Source organism: Columba livia, chromosome 1 (assembly GCF_036013475.1).
Source record: "Columba livia isolate bColLiv1 breed racing homer chromosome 1, bColLiv1.pat.W.v2, whole genome shotgun sequence".
NCBI lineage: Eukaryota > Metazoa > Chordata > Aves > Columbiformes > Columbidae > Columba > Columba livia.
This window is the reverse complement of record NC_088602.1, coordinates 29,445,646-29,461,483: the sequence shown is the minus strand read 5'-3', so window position 1 is coordinate 29,461,483 and position 15,838 is coordinate 29,445,646. Positions and strand designations below refer to the sequence as shown.

The 15,838-nt window shown below is 46.6% G+C and overlaps 1 long non-coding RNA gene across 2 annotated transcripts; it reads left to right on the top strand.

Moving 5' to 3' along the window:
* Positions 1–6,185: 6,185 nt before the first annotated feature.
* Positions 6,186–15,076, top strand: LOC110358389 (uncharacterized). 2 transcript variants are annotated; one of them, XR_002412812.2, is made up of 3 exons: positions 6,186–6,259; positions 7,248–7,362; positions 14,946–15,076. It is a non-coding gene; the product is annotated as an uncharacterized LOC110358389 (long non-coding RNA). The 2 variants fall into 2 exon arrangements; XR_010470334.1 differs by lacking the exon at positions 14,946–15,076 and adding an exon at positions 13,595–13,733.
* The last annotated feature ends 762 nt before the right edge of the window (positions 15,077–15,838 follow it).

The window sequence follows — 15,838 nt, the reverse complement described above, 5'->3', positions numbered from 1 at the left end:
TGCACAATAGGTTTGATTGTGCTCTGGAATGTGTCGTCTGTGTCGAGTGTTGGTGCCCGGGGAGGGGTGTGAGTGACACCCCGAAGTGGGAGCAGAGCTCCTGGCAGAAAAAGACAACACTTTGCTCATGTCAAGGTGCCCTTACTCCCTTGGGCATGAGTTGCATATGCATAATATGCAACATTGCACTTATGCAATGAAGTGCTCTGTATTTTACTCAAAGAAAAGCTGGAAGCCTGGGGAAAAGCTAGACAGTCCAGCCTGTGTGGCAGGAAGGATCTGAGGGCAGCTGTGTCAAGTCATGTATTGGAGTAGCTTGACTGCTGGTATGCAGTATCCAAAGCTTGCTTTGCTTCTTTACATATAAAAAGTGGCCTTCCTACCCTGAATGACGAGCTGGGACCCTGCAAAGAAACCAAGACCAACCCAAGAGAGTTCCCCTTCACCTTTTAGCTCTTATGCATAGCAGTCCCTACCTGTCAGGTAAAATTTTAAGTGCCTGTTGGGGTGAATTGCGATCAACATTGGGAACAGAGGAGCTTTCCCATGGAAGAAGATTCTTTGAAGTGCTGGCAGTGGTGGTGGAGATGCTGACCCAAGCCCAGGTCCGGCCCTGTTCAGGAGGGAGCTTCCCCAGCCAGGTTGGGCTTCTCCATGTCCCTGTGCAGCGCAGCATCTCCTGGCAGTGCGCTGCTTTGGGCATCGCTAGGTCCACTGAGGTTCCCCTGGACTGCCAGCCCCGGCTCCTGTGGCCAGAGCAAGGCTGCAGTGATGTTTCAGTGCCAGCTTCGTTCTCTCCTCCCTTGCAGCCCCTAGTATTTATTTCTACTTGCCCAATAAAAGCCAAATGCAATGCATCCCCCACAGCCTCCCCTTGCAGCTGGGGCTGTGCTCACCCCACCCTGCGATGCTGGCCTGGCGTGGGTGGCCTCACTCCCGCCATCCTGCCCAAAAGCCATGGGAGCCGCTGTGTGATGATTAATGTATGGTCCCCGGCACTGCACCCTGTCACCCGTGAGGGAGAGCAGGGAGCAAAAGGTGACTGTATTTGTCAGCAGTGGCAGAAATAGCCACGTTTCAGATTTCACTGGGGAAGTGGGGAGGCAGGGAGGGAGACCAAGACCAATGTGGTGCTCAGCCCTGTTCCCAGGCCTGCCTCAAAGCTGGGAGGGAAAAGCAGAGCCCCATTTTCCTTATGGACAAGCATGTGCCCACCTAAATTTTCCTGAGAGGATCCCAGCTACTCCCCAACGCTTGCATTGTGATGATCAGCTGGACAGAGGGATGCAAACGCCCCTACCTCTTGGTGTCTACCAGCTCACCCTGCGGACAGCTGAGACACCTTTCTGGGGTTTAGGGGCTCCAAAAGAGGCATTCATATTTTCCTGCCCTTTGCGCCATAGCAGCCGCTGGACTCCACTTAACTGATGGCCACACTGGAGAGTTATTCTTATTTTTCTGCTGGCAAAGCATCTTTGCTTGTTCAAGGGCCGGACTCTGCCCATGTGCCTGCCACTCATACAAGACACTGGCTGGGATGCACTCCTGGGCTGGTTGGGACAGGGGATGCTCTGCAAAGCCAGGTGGTTTTCAAAGATAAGGGATAATCTTATCTTTAGAGCTGATTTTTAAATAGAATGGATCCTGATGCTCAGCTCAGTGCAGCTACGTTGGATAAGGGAAAAGGTGCAAACAAAACAGCCACCAGGATTTAAGGGCAAAGCTGTGAGCTTGTTCCTCAAGTTAGCGATTACCAGTGAAATCAATGGGGTTGCTCAAGGAAATTGCCTTTTTGGATATACCAAGACTTTGCTGTGAACTCACCATAAGCCTCCCCGGTGAGGGGATGTTTGCTCAGTGCTTTCCGAGGGGAAAAATGTAACTGGAGGGTCATACCAAAAGCTGCTCCTAAAAACCAGTCCAGTCCATGGTTTATTCCATTATATATATATGTATATATAAGATATGATAGCCGTAACATAGCAGCAAATGCAGAATTGTTTTATAAAACTGGACTTTATAAAGCTGGACTTACAAACCTGCAAACTATAAGACAAAAAGGGGGAAAATAGAAGGAAAAGGGAAAATAAAAGAGACACTTCAAGTTTAGCCCAATGTTAAGCTGTAAATGGTGGTTACATCAGCATTGCTCTCAGTGTGATCAGCTGCTGTGTTTTGCTCAAAAAGACCCCGTGAACTTTGAGATTAAAAGCCCAGGAAACATTGGTCTAATGACATTATTGGAAGTAACTTTTTTTTCCCCTCCCTCCTGAAAGCAACTTGATACTGCAATTTTCTTAAAGGGTTGTTTTAGGACAGTCACAAGATGTACAGGCCTGAGTGTGGCAGTGCTATATCAGATTGGCAGCGACGCTGAGCAGCGGTATCCAAACCCGGATTGAGCCGGTAAGGGTGTAAATTCGAGTTTCCGTTTGCTCCGAAATCAGAACCAGCTGCCAAACGCATGAAAGGTTGGTTGTCTGAATTCAGGGCTGCATTCAAATTTGTTGCTCTGTCACTGGAAGCCATGTTATTTACTAACCAGGGCAGTGGAGAGGGAGGAAGGCTGCTGAAAGCCACTCAAGGCACCCCCACGGCTGGTGGGGCTGCCGTGGGTCCTGGCGGGACACAGAGGGGAGGAGAGGAGCATCCCGGTGCTCTGCAGGGGCCAGCCACCCCACCTGCTGTTAATTTTCTGCTTCCCCCTCCCCCAGACCTGAAACATCTCTTGCTCCCTTGTAAGTGCCTTCTGCAGATGTTTTAAAAGCAACTGGTGAGCTACTTCCCCACTGGAGGGGCTACTCAGCCTATATCCTCCCCCTCCAGAGAGAAAAGCCTCAAATCTGAGGGGTGTTTGCAAGTGTGAAAGTTCTTAAGAAAAGAAGCCAGGCTCCTTTCCCTATCTAATAATTTTTAAAGGCCTGATGAATCAAGCTTGGTGGGCTTTCAAGGTGCCTGCCCTCTCCTGCTTGCCCAGAACCCAGCGCTGCTGGTTGTCATTTGCTCACAGAAGCTGTGATGACCTCACTCCATGTGTTGACTTCCATGAGAGCTTTGCTGCTAAAATTATTGCTCCCAGCATCCATCCCCATGAGAGACAAGACTGACACCTTCATTTGGGATGTCGGGCTGGGGCCCCTGGCTGTCGTGTTCCTGCTGGAGGATCTGTGTGTCTGTGTATCTGCCAAGGAGAGAAGTTGGAGGGGATGAGCCGCATCGACATGAGATGCATCCAGGCTACATCGACTCCCCAGGCACGTGTGTACCATGTAATGTGTAGGTTTGGTTTGAGCACAACCGCCACCCGAGGCAGTTTTTCTGCAGGGTGGTGATAATAGGACTGACTAAAACTGTAGTTAAAATACCCAGCCCTGATGTTTCACCGTTGCGAACCAAGAAGCTACAAACAGATGCCTCACCCTCTTCTGTGTTGCATCGTGTTTCATCTTCTGCATGGAAAAGCCACAGTAAAGAGGGGAGGGGGCCTTGCGCTTTCGTGGAGATACATTTTGGTTTGGCATTGGGCAGCAAGTGAGGTGGGCTTGGGTGGGCTGCTGCCTAGCCCGCAGTCCCGTGGTCCCTGAGCCGTAGTGTACCTGACTGCAGTCCCCACAGCACGGGGCTGTAGCTTTGGGGGCTTCTTGAGCTCTGGATTTCACAAAATTTTGAAAGAAACCGGGTTTTCTGTCTCAGCAGTGGTGTTATTTAGAGACTGGAAGGGGCTGCATGAGGCTTGTTCCCAATTCTCCACGGCCGCTGGCAGTGACTTGTTCCTTGTCTGTTCTACGTCTGCAGCATGTACCCTAAATGGGCATTTAATCAGATGCCAATGTAGGAAGCAGACAACTTTCACCTCATTAAAGTATCTTAACCTCGTTGGGGCAAGGGGGGGACTCTGCATCCTTGCCTGAGCCACCCCCATGTCTCCTTCAGTTACCAAAGGACTGTGTCAGTAGGAGGAGCAGGTGTGGGTATGTCCAAGGAGACCAAAGCTGGAGCTACTGCCTGGTCTGGGGACTATGGGGGTGTCTGTGCTCCTCACCAGGATCTCCAGTACCTTGAGACCCAGCAGCATCACCTCCAACCATCAGCCAGATCTGAGGGGGCGAACACTGCAGCTGTGTGAAAAGTGCTGAGATCTATTAATCAGATTATCTCCCTCCTTGCCACCACATGGAAACAGAGAAGGGAAAACCCGCTCCGCTCCTCTCCTGCCTGGGATGGGAAAGAGAAGCTGTATTTACTCTCCACTACCTTCTAGCTGGAAGCAGGATGAGAAAAGAGACCCCCTGGGGCATGGGGATCCCCATCGATGATCACACTGGGTTTTGCTGAAACCCAAAATTAGCAGACAGGGTGTGCAGTCTGCAGTGTGGCACCCCCACTTATAGAGAAAACATTTACTGAGTCATACAGTAACAGTACTGGGCAAATTGGCAATGTGACCCAGAGAAAAATCTGTCCCATCTATGGTTGTATCAGGTGTGTTGCTGGATGTTATTTATAACATTTAGTTATTATTATTTTTACTTGTCCCAGTTCTTCCCAGCCAGATAAAGTCATGTAAGCCATTGCTCAGGAAAGAAAATGGTGTTATGCTGGTAGAAAAAGAGCAAAATTCCTGTGTTTTGTTTTGTTTTTTTAAGTTAGCCATTCTCACTTCGGCAGGTGCTGAGATTTCCTGCACACCTCACCTGAACAAGAGCTGAACGGGGCGGATAAAAAGATGAGGAAGGGTAGAGCAGTACAGATATATGGAGGTGAGGATGGGTTAATGCTTGCCAAATTAAAACCAAACAAAAACAAAACCAAACCAAACTAAAAAAAAAAAAAAAAAAAAAGCCAACAACCCCCCCAATTTTTTGGCTACAAGCACCAGGGCTATGTGCCAGTGTGGTGGGTGTTAGGGCTTGGGAGGACGAAACTGGGGAGTGCGGCCCCTGCCTGCTCCTGCCCATTTCTGCCTGATGCCTGGAACAGGGTGAGAACCTCTTGGGGAAGGGAAAACAGCCCTTCCACCCAGGTGGGGCATGCTGGTCCTGGAGAAGGTCCCTCACTGCAGCAGGTTGGGAGGCAGCTCTGGGGTTATGACCGTGGCTTTGCCTCTGTGGTGTGCAGGAATGATCATGGGCACTTGCAGGGCATCCCACGGTCTGACCTGTGTCTGGCCTGGGGTTGTCAGCATCACGTACCTGAGACAGGAGGAGTTATTGCTGCAAGAGGAGGCAGCATCAGGCATAAAATGTGAAACATGGGAAGAAATTAAAATCCTGTGCCAAGTTTCCCATTTTATTTTCTTTTCTCTCACTATGCTTAAAAAGAGAAGCTGAGGGACATGGGGGCTTCCAAAGCCTTGGGCTGTCACCTCCAAACTTACCTTATTTTGAGCATAAACTCCCTACTTTGCTGTGTTCTGGTGTCGTGTGCGATGAGCAGTGCCTCCTCTGCCCTGTTAGTGTGACCCTGCCCGGGAGTAAATGACTGCAGTGGCTGTCCCGTAACTACAAAATAAATTAAATGTCGCTGTTAACACATCTCTCCTCAGTCCAATTCTCATAACTGGGCCAGATAGAGCAGCACTAATTTGAATAGGTGTAATTGGGCTATGGAAAGACATAACCCTCTTCTGAACCATTTGCCAGACCTGCTCACCCCCACAAAGGGTGACACATGATTTTACTGCACAGAAGCCAAACATAACAAATCAACAAATAACCCATGGTATCTGATAATCCAGGTGACGTAGGTGAATAATTGCCTAGAAACATACAGGAAGATACTTGAATGCTGAGGGTTTTTTGATGGTGACAAATGAACTGTGAGTATCGGGTAGCGTGCTTTGGCTTTCTGTAGGAATGGAGATAAAGATTTGAGTCCAGGACATCCAGGGCTAAGTCAGTTCAAAGGTCCTTGACAAGGGTTTATGGGTGGAATGTGCTTCACTTCCCATTAAAATGGGCCTCCCTAGAGATGTGTTATGCTGTGCCAAGGTGCTCTTGCTGGGGCGTAAAGCTGTCCCTACCACCCTGTGCCACCCTAGAGCTCCTGAATCCCCCATGTGAACAAGACCCATCGTTCACAGATCATGAAGTCAAAGTGGAGCAATATAACCCTCTGATCTGATATCATGTGCAGCACAAGTTGGGTGGTTTACTGATTTCAATTAAAGATTTTTTTTTTTCCACAAAAAAACAAGCAAACAAGCCAAACATTTGGGACTTAATAATTTCCAGCAGTGGAGAGTCCACAGCATCACTGGGTAAGTTGTTCCAGCGGTTAATTATGCTGATGAAGTCAATGGAGTTACTGTAAACTCAAGTTATACCAGTGTGACTGAATACAAAATTTGGCCTAGTTACCCAAAAGAAGCAGCACTTTGAAGTCTCTGTATGTCTTTAAATAAAGTTATTCTCCAGTGGAAGATGAGGAAATGCAAGACTTTTCCTCTAAAGCATACTACAGCAGTCAGTCAGTCTCCAGTATACTACCAGAATATTAATACCAAATCCAAATTGCACCCACGTTTAAGACAGTTAATTGCACTTGTTTTATACATAAGTCTGTCTGTCGTCGTTAGGGCTATATTGCTGTTGGCTGTGATAACATTTTTATCTGTTAACTTCCAAGCTGCTACGACTAACACCAGCTACTCATGAAATGAGTCAGCTAACTTTCCTTTTAACCGTTCGTTCTGCTCCCTGAAGGTGTTATGAATGTTGTGGTATGACAAGCTGGTCGACACTCATTCCTTTAAAGCTTATGTAGCAATTTTATTGTCACAATAGGCTTTCTAAAAAATGGGGTCAGGGTTTTGCAGCAGCTGGGCAAGAAACAGTTACCATTTCAGTGTGAAGGCTTGAGTGAAAACAATTGTTTTGATTTATTTAAAAAGCATCTTATGATGGAAATTGGTGTTACATGATCCAGGTTTTTGTTCCCACAGGAACAATTCTTACAGGCTATCTGAATTATCCAGAAACTGTTAAGGAAGATTTATACTTAAACTGGATTATAAGGAAATATGCTGCAAACCACTGCAGCAAATCATAACTAATCACAATCAATAGGAATGATTAAAGCTCAGACATCTCCCCTGAAGTTGCATTAATGAATGAGAAATTGCATGCAAAGGGCGTTGCGGTTCTTGGTCCCAGCCAGACATTGTGCCTCTTGCCCCCCCTCTCACCCGGGGCATTAGAAGGCTTCCCCTTGAGCTGATGTCCCACTAAACGACTTTTCCATCCTAGGTGAAATTTCTATGGGAGGACTGGAGACGTTTATCCCAGACAAAGAGGGAATGCTGTAGCTTGTTGCACCCTAAAAAGATGTTAACCCCTGTAGACTAGTCACACCCTTACTCAGGTAAAATATTTTCAGACTAGCTAATTTATCTCTTCACATGTAAAATGTCTGTGGTATTCATCTTAACTTCCTGTGCCTAACTGCTTGAACTATGCTTGCTAAACGTGGCCAAGAAGCTATGCTTTCCCACCCTAGAAGTGAACAGAAAGCTCCAGTATATATTTATCTTTTCTTTTGCATACTTCACAGAAACATTTTGAAGCTTAAGCAGTCTCTCCGATTATGTTTGTTCAGTGTTTCAATAACCTCCTGTGAAAATGCTCACAAAGGATTATTCTTCTTTCTGGTCCACAATAATTTACTTACTCCTCCAACTCTGTGTTTGCTTCATGCTGATTATAAGGGCCATAAAGCCATGTCCCTGAAATGCACCATTTCCAGAGGCCGCTTGCTCTCTTTGCTGGGAGAAAAAGAGGACTCACACCCCAGAGGATGCTTCTTGGATGGAGGATGGAGCCTGCTCTCCTGGAGCTGCAAATTTGGGAGACAAGATGTGTCTGTGCCAGAAGCCCGCTGTTGCCAGTGCTGGCTGGGAGAGAAGGCTGATGGGTGTCCCCAGGGTATGTTCATGGCTGACAGCATCTGAGGAAGGCCCCATAAAGTGTAATCCTTAATTCATCTTCTCAGGAGCCCAGAAAGGCTGACGTAGTTGGTGGGATGTGTGTGAATGTGAGCCTTTCAAAGACAGAACAGGACGGCAGCTCCTCTGTGCCTACTGCGCTGGTGTGAACTTGGCCTGCATGACAGAATCCTTTTATAATGTCCCTGTGTTTTACCCTCATCCAAAACAGCCAAAATAATAAAAAAATAATGAAGTCCCAGATGACCCAGTGCCCACCAGTCCATGCCCCATATGAGACAGACGTGAACATCCACCATGCACCCCAGCTTGGAGGCAGAAGATGAGCCTTCAGCCATCGGTGTGTGCTCCTGGGAGGGCAGCGGCGTAATTGCTGAGCGGTGAATACCAGTTTATCATGTTCTGGGATCCTTCCCCACGTACACCCACTTTATATGCTTTTTCCCTGTTTAGAGGGGAGGTTATCTCAGCCCATAAACACCCGTGTAGCAAGATAGCTTTGTGCAGCTCTCCTCCGTGTGGCAGAGGCTGTGGTGAGGACACCCAGTGTAAGGAAACCTGTGCACCGCAGGACCTGTCCTCCGGGCTGCTCTGCTGCTGGGTGCCCTTTTGAGGCCACCTCCTGCAGCTGCTGCGCAGCAATAAACCGTGTCCACACTGTGTCCGCAGCACTGAGAGCACCCTCAGATCAGCGGGGTTCCACAGCCACTGGAAGAGGCACTGCTGGGAAGAGATGTCAACTCCTGCTTTAGGACACTCCCATGTCCCAGCACAGCATGGGTGTCCCTCAAAGGCTGGGGGAAGTGACCCAGGTCCAGCGTATCACATCTCCCCAAAGAGTGGTGCTGCAAAGTGATGCTTCCTAACGCAGTTGCTGCTTAGTGGCAGGAATGAGGTAGGTGTGTTTTAATGAAGAGCAGCTTTAGCTGAGGGTGGATTTCTCTGCTGTGGGTCAGCACTGTGGGTGGGTTCACCCCGCTGCTCCACACAGCTGCTGGCCCCAGGCACTGCAGGATCACCCATCTGGCTCTGACCAAAAGTCACTTGAAATCTTTGCTTCTTGATGAAGGAGGTGATCAGCTGGGCTGATAATTGTGTCTTCTGCAGAACAATGGATAAGCAAACATTTGAGGAGGAAGAAACTACTGAGGGGGGAAAAAGAACCTGTACTTCTCACATTATCAAGATACTTGTGCTTGGCTAAACAGGCTGATGGGAGCTGGGGCTATTTCAAGCCAGAGTGTTTTAACATGGCAAATGGGCCAGCTGGTCTTGGAGGCTGATAATCTTCCTCCTTTTGAAAAAGTTGAAGGGCTGTCTCCCCAGTGGGTCTGCTTTGATTTAATAATCACCCAAAAGGAATCAGGAGTGTCTCCACAAGCACCTAACGCTTCTGTGAGCCTGCAGTTCATCCCTACAAACGTGCACATGGTTCTGTATGTGCCAGAGTTTCAGCTCATGGGGTTTCACAGAGCATTTTCTGTTTCATTTTTTTTTCATAGCCTTTGTAGGAATTCCCTATTTTTTTACCCTCAAGCTGTTGCTTACTGAGTTAAAGGGATGCACTTGCAGAGAATATTTATCCCTGGCATTCATCCCAGGTTACCTGGACAGCTGCTCAAGAGCCTTCATGTTTGTTCTTACCTTCATGAGCCCTTGTCCCATGGTACAGTTAATCTTGGAGAAACATCTGGCATTGCTCCTCCATTTCTGTGAACAGTTTTATGGTTTGCATGTTCGAGGCCATGTTCTGATTTGCTATCTATCTATTTCACAAATAGTCACCGCTGAGATGGTCCTCCAACTCTGAGCTGACCATCAGATGATTTGTTCAGCAAAAGCAGGATTGTTCTTCAAAACCTTTCCTGCCGCCTCTTGCTGCAGCATCGCTTTGTGAATCAGTGTCTAGTGGAGAGTCCCATTCATAGTCAAGATGATGTTTCTGGCACTGAACATAGTGGTCTTCTGAAAAGTCTCTTCTGCTCCTCTTTAATCTTTCTCTTTTTAACTGTGCGGGTTGTGCATGCTCCACTTCTCAGTAGGTACTAGAAGCCCTTGTTTGAAGACTCTTGCAGAAAGGTTTTGCTTCTTTTAAGTGAAACACACTGCTAGTGTGTATTTCTTTTCGGTGCTGCTTGCAGTTGTCTCCCTGGACCCTCAGTTTGTATCCCCTCTCTGCACACATTGCTTTAAAATAGTTCTTCCTACCTTCATGAAAAGGCAAAAAAAAAAATCCTCTCACCGTGGTCAGTGCATTCCCGGGATGCTTCAATGCCCTGGAATCCCCGGGTTGCTGCTGCGAGGTGCCTCCCCATTGCTCTTTGCCCTGCCCCACTTCTGATACGAAATCAGCCTTCTCTGCTGGTAGATAAGGTGAGCCCTGCGGCAGGGTGGCTAACGAAGATGAGTCTTTCTTATAATAACAGATTAACAGGTGAAGGGAGCAATCTGAGAGTGGGAAATCTGCATTACCCTGTAGTATCAGTACTATCTGACTCCATCTCAAGCTCTTCCAAACAAGAATATTCTGGTATCCTAAAGACCATTGGTAATTTTGACTATATTCCATACAGGGCAATCAGACTTTAAAGTCCTTGTCAATCTTCTCTCCCTTTCCACTGACACCAGCCCATTTGCAGGTCAACATATTCATTTTTTAAGTTGCTATTCAGTCTACAGCACTGACATGGCATTTTTAAGTAAATCCAGTAGCGGAGGTTGAGCAATGCTCACAGATTACTAACTCATGTAGCTTTTATCAACTGGAAGTAGGATATGGTATTAAATAATAGTCTTTTATTAATATCCTCAGTACTAGTATTACATGATACTGCCAAACATACAATTTTACATTTATCTATGAATTTATTTTACAGAAAAGGTGGTTTGCAGTTCCAGCTGAAGATCTTTCTGGTTAAGAAATGGTGTTGTACAAAGCATGGCTGCTGCCTTTGATTTCTTGTCTGGAATGGGGTGTTTCACCTTTGTGCAAAGAAAACATGTACTCTCTCAGTCTTCACTGCTGTTGGGCACCTGTAAGTCATCTCAAAGCTGTGCAATATGTGAAGGTTACCCATCCAGAATTGAAGCAATGGTGCTAGCCAACACATTGTCTTTGAACACGGAAATTGCCTCAAAAGTTGATATTTAAGGTAGATTGGAATGAGTATTTGACAGGCCTTAAAAAAGAGGCCATTGGTTGACAACAATGAAGGATGAATACATTTTTTTAAATACTGCTTTGAGGGAGGGCTTTCTTGGTCTATGTCCTGTCAGTGGTGTTACTGTAAAGTTGGAGTCAGAGCCAAAGCTTACCAACAATTTTTCTTGTTGGTGTTCTCTGATATCTGATTTTGTGAGGGTTGGGATTACCCCTAGAGAACGAGCGTGGGCTGTTGAAGCAGCTGCTCATATCTCTAGCAGCCTGGGGGAAGGGTGGGCTTTGCACCCAGCTGTAGAGGTGTGAAGGTAACTCGTGTCCAGGTCAGGTTGTTCCCATCAAGTCAAAACAGAGGACCACTCATCTCTCTTGGCTTTCAGGCCAGGCTTTGGATAAGTGAATTTTCTCTGCCTGTTTTATTTCCTCAGCTACAAGTGGAGCTGAAGGTGCTTGGCAAGGACCTAAACATTAAGTTTTAGATGTCTGAGTCATGGCAGGTGAATCTTACCCACACGTTCAACTGCTAAAAGAAGCCACACGCAGGCTCTTAAACGCCCATCTCCCCAGAAGCCTTGGCCAGCACAAAAAAAGACTTGAAAGCTGCTCTTCCACCTTATGACTGGGAAGATTTCAGGTACTTTCCTCTTTGCCTGGAGATATTGTTAGAAGGCGGCTAAGGCCCGTTTTTCCGCCATAACAAGTTAATTAAATCCATTTTCCCCCAACTAAGTTGAGCAAAGGCTTTGTGCAAGCCACATGAGCTATATTGAGAAATAGGGCTTTTCTCCCACGTTCTTGCTGTGCCCGCAGTGGTATGGCTAACAAAGGCTGTTTTCTTCTCAGAAGGAAAATCATCCTTCGGAATTGTTTCTAACGGTCTGGGTTGCTCTTTTGGTTTCTAACTAAACTCGCTGCATTAGAAGAAATTCCCATCGCAAATTGCCTGCTTCCCCCACCAAGCCCTTGTGAATCATCCACGAGGGAACAACACGGCGCCGCTACCGTGCTGAGCGCAGCTGCTGCCGGGCTGCTCTCCTCGTCTGCTGCAAGATGATGCCCAACATGAGAATTCAGCAGCTTTCGTGGGTCGTTCATATGACTTTCAAGATTTTTGGCTCATTTTTTTTGCCCTTGCAGTTGGTGCAAACAAGATATTCCACGAAGGTTTTGCAGAAGAGATTTCCAGATACTTTTTCATAGCTGGGTTGCCTATGACAAGAAGTGTAAAAAGCCTCTGCAATTCAGGAAACTTGTTCTGCGGTGCAATCTGTGTAGGAAAAAGTTCACTCACCACTTTTTGTGCTTGGCTCTGCCAGTGCAGATTCAACATCTTGCAGCTTCGATTCCTGTGAAACACTCTCAAAATATTTGTCACAGACTGCTTTTGCTTGAAATCTACGGGAGCAGAGCAAGCTGTGCAACAGAGCATGCCAGCATGCTTGTGAAAAATCCCTTCTGGATGCCCATCACTTCTCTGCTGAGCATTTACCTTTGTACTTGCTATAGCTGTTTCCTTGACCTCGCATTTACCTCCATGGCACTTACCCACTTCCTCGCTCAGCTGCAGATCTTGCTGGCTGGCTCAGACGTTGCTGCACATGCAGCAATCTGTCAGCTAGATTGTAACCCCGCTGACGAAGTGATGTGCTGATTTCATCTGATATTGGCACATGAATTTGATTAAAACATCAAAGAAAGAATCCATTGACGTAGGTGGTTTTGTAGACCCATTTGCACGACTTCACAGACATTGCTCAAATAGACTTTTTTTTCTGACCACTGTAAGAAAAGCTTGGGTTTATTCATGGAAAAGGAGTTGCTTCCCATGCTGCAACAGCAGTGTTTGGGATGGAGAGTTGTGTAATTTGTATGCCAGTGATCTGCAGCTGATGTTTGCAAACCACCCATCTGCCCGCTGAGCTCCTCTGGCTGCTGGTGTCACAGCACCAGTGTCCACTGAGCCTCCGTTCTCACCTGTAGCTGGATAAAGCTGAAAATTGAAGAGGGGGTGACAGTGATCTGGGTGACTGCTTTTGCAGGGACTTTATTCTGGCTGTGCTGGGCCACAGAGTACTGTCTTGTCCCTGGAGAAACAAGAATCAAGGGGAAAGATTCTAATGCCAACCCGTAATGCTGCAAAACCACAGGAGGACAAAGACATATTCCTGAAGACCTGTCAGAAAAGCAAATAAACCTGACAGCTGTTCTCGTTAGTCAGAAATATTTGGCCATCACTTTCTGCAAAATGTAGCCCTTGATAACCGGTCAGCTGCTGAGAAATTCAGTGTATTCAATGGTGAGTTTTACAATCTCCTCTCTCAGTTGCCAGATTTTTTAGCTTTTCAGGAACATGATGACATCTTTTTGGGCTTCTCTGCCCCCATCCTCTCTTTACGTAGTCTTCTCCTTTTCTTATCCTTCCCATCCTTCACAGAGACCTCCACAATATGACTGAATATTGCCTACTTACTCTTTCTCTCTCTCTCTTCAAGCTGCAAGGTGTTCAGCACTGGTTGAAGCCGGTGCCCTGGATGGGTCCGCATGATGTAGATGTCAACAGCATAAGACAAGAAATGTAAAACACAGTTATTGTCCATTGATCAGCCTCCAGGGTGACAAACCAAGTCATTTCCCTGGGCTCCTGCCTCTGTATCTTCCTTCTCTAGAGCCTTGGGGCTCTGGAAAGGGTAAGTCCTTTCCTTGCCTCTGTGCCTTTCAGTGGCCTGAGACTTGGAGCCTGTCTGGTTTGGGGAACTGACTTTGAATGGGTGCTGGTGTGCTGGATTTTGGGTTGCTCTGGAGGAGTCTGTACATCTGCTTCATACTGTAAGTGCCCCGCTGCTAACAGGGGGTTGAGGAGGAAAGGTCTAGAAAGGGTCAGACTGGTGCCTGTGTCTGCACTCCTGCTTTAGTTCCAATGTTAAAAAAACCCAACTCATTAGATTCACATGATGGAGCAGCAAAGAAAGTGCCTATTTATGGAGACTGAGGAGAATCCGCAGAGATGTGGGTTCCTGTTATTTGTCTGGATGGCGCCTCCTGATATCACGAGTGGCTGGAAAGGCTTGTTCAGGAACAATGGAGAAGGCAGCTCTGCCTGGCCGTGTTAAAGCCTTAGCACAATGCTTTCAGCACCTAGAATTGCATATTTTGTTTTTCATTATAGGAGTCTTATTTTGCAGGAATTTTGATGTACAGAGAGGATAATGCTTTTTGAGTCTTTCTCAAAGTGTGCTCCTTGCTTGTTTACAAAGTGACTTTTCAATCACACCACGGACATTTTACAAAGAGTAAAATGAGGTGTGTAAGTAGAAGAGAGAAAAAAGCTCTAAGAAAAGGTTTCACTAAAAAAAAAGTTATATGAAGATATCAACTGAAAGGAAGACACATCTGGCAGATCTGGGAAAGTAACAAGCCATCCTGCTTTTCGTGTTACATTCTGTAACGTAAAAGCGCAGTTTTGCAGCAAAACTATACAAGGCTCAAGTTTTCAACAAACCCACATATGTCAAGGATTTTTTTTTTAGATTCATTTTTGTTCCTTGTCCATTTTATTTTGGTTCCTGAGTCCTTTTTGAAGTGTGTATCCTAACACTCTGGGGCCATCACTGCTGGGTCCTCCTAGGCAAAACGCTAGCATTAAATACTGGGGGTGCCTTGGTATTTATTCAGGTGGGTCAAGGAGACAGCAGCTGGATGCCTGATACACCACTTCAGGAGCCATCAATCTGTGGCATCCCTGAGCCAATCAGTCAATGCATTGTGCACAGCTGTTCGGGGTGGAGCATCGCTGGGTGAGGGCTCCTCTGCTGGCTAACTCCAAAGCTTGTGTCTTTTTTGCAGCACCACCTGGCTTTGCTGAAACCACCTCAAGGAAGTGCAGCCCCAGGTGCTTAGTCGAGACTTGTGGATGCTGAGGGGCAACATCAGCCATGCCCCAGGATTAAAGGGAAAGCAAACATTGACTGGCTAACGCATGGCAGAAAGTGAGGCGCAGGACCGACTTTGCTTGACCAGGTGAACTTCACTGCAGTGTAAACTATGGAGATGCAAAATTGCCCACGTGTGCGCCTGGAACAGGAGCTCTGGATCTGTTTGCCCATTGCATCTCCACAAGGCCAGCTTTGGTGGGGACGTGAAGGTGGCCAGGGTGAACCTTCTGAGAGAAACTCACACAGACCTGCCCTGGTCACCTGTGGAGGTCTCCTGTTGTCCCTTGGAGGCACAGCTCTGGGATGACAGTCTTTCAGTGCCTTTTAAGTATTATTGTGGGTTCTTTATTTTGCAAAAGCTCCAATTTGGGGTGTTTTGATACACATCCTCTTTTTTTCATACATTGGCCAAGTCTCATTTCTCTCTTTGTTTTATGTTAATTTTCCTCCTTTCTTTTTTTTCTTCCTCACCCCTCCTCCCATTTCTTTCTGTTTTTTCCCTTGTTCTGACTTCTTTATGTTATTTCCTTGTCTCCCCTCACCCTTTCTTTATTCTCTTTTTTTCTCTCCACCCATTCTTTCCCTTCTGCCCCTTCATTGCATTTCCAATTCTCCAGCAGCATTGAAACTCATCAGAAAGGACGAGGCATCCCTGTGAGTCTGTGCCTCAACCAATCCCCACCCCAGAGGAGATACCAGAGACTCCAGTTGCTGCCTGAAAGTCTACTTTGATTTTTTGTTTTTTCTTTTGTATTTTATTTTATTTTATTATTTTATTTTATTTTATTTTATTTTATTTGTATT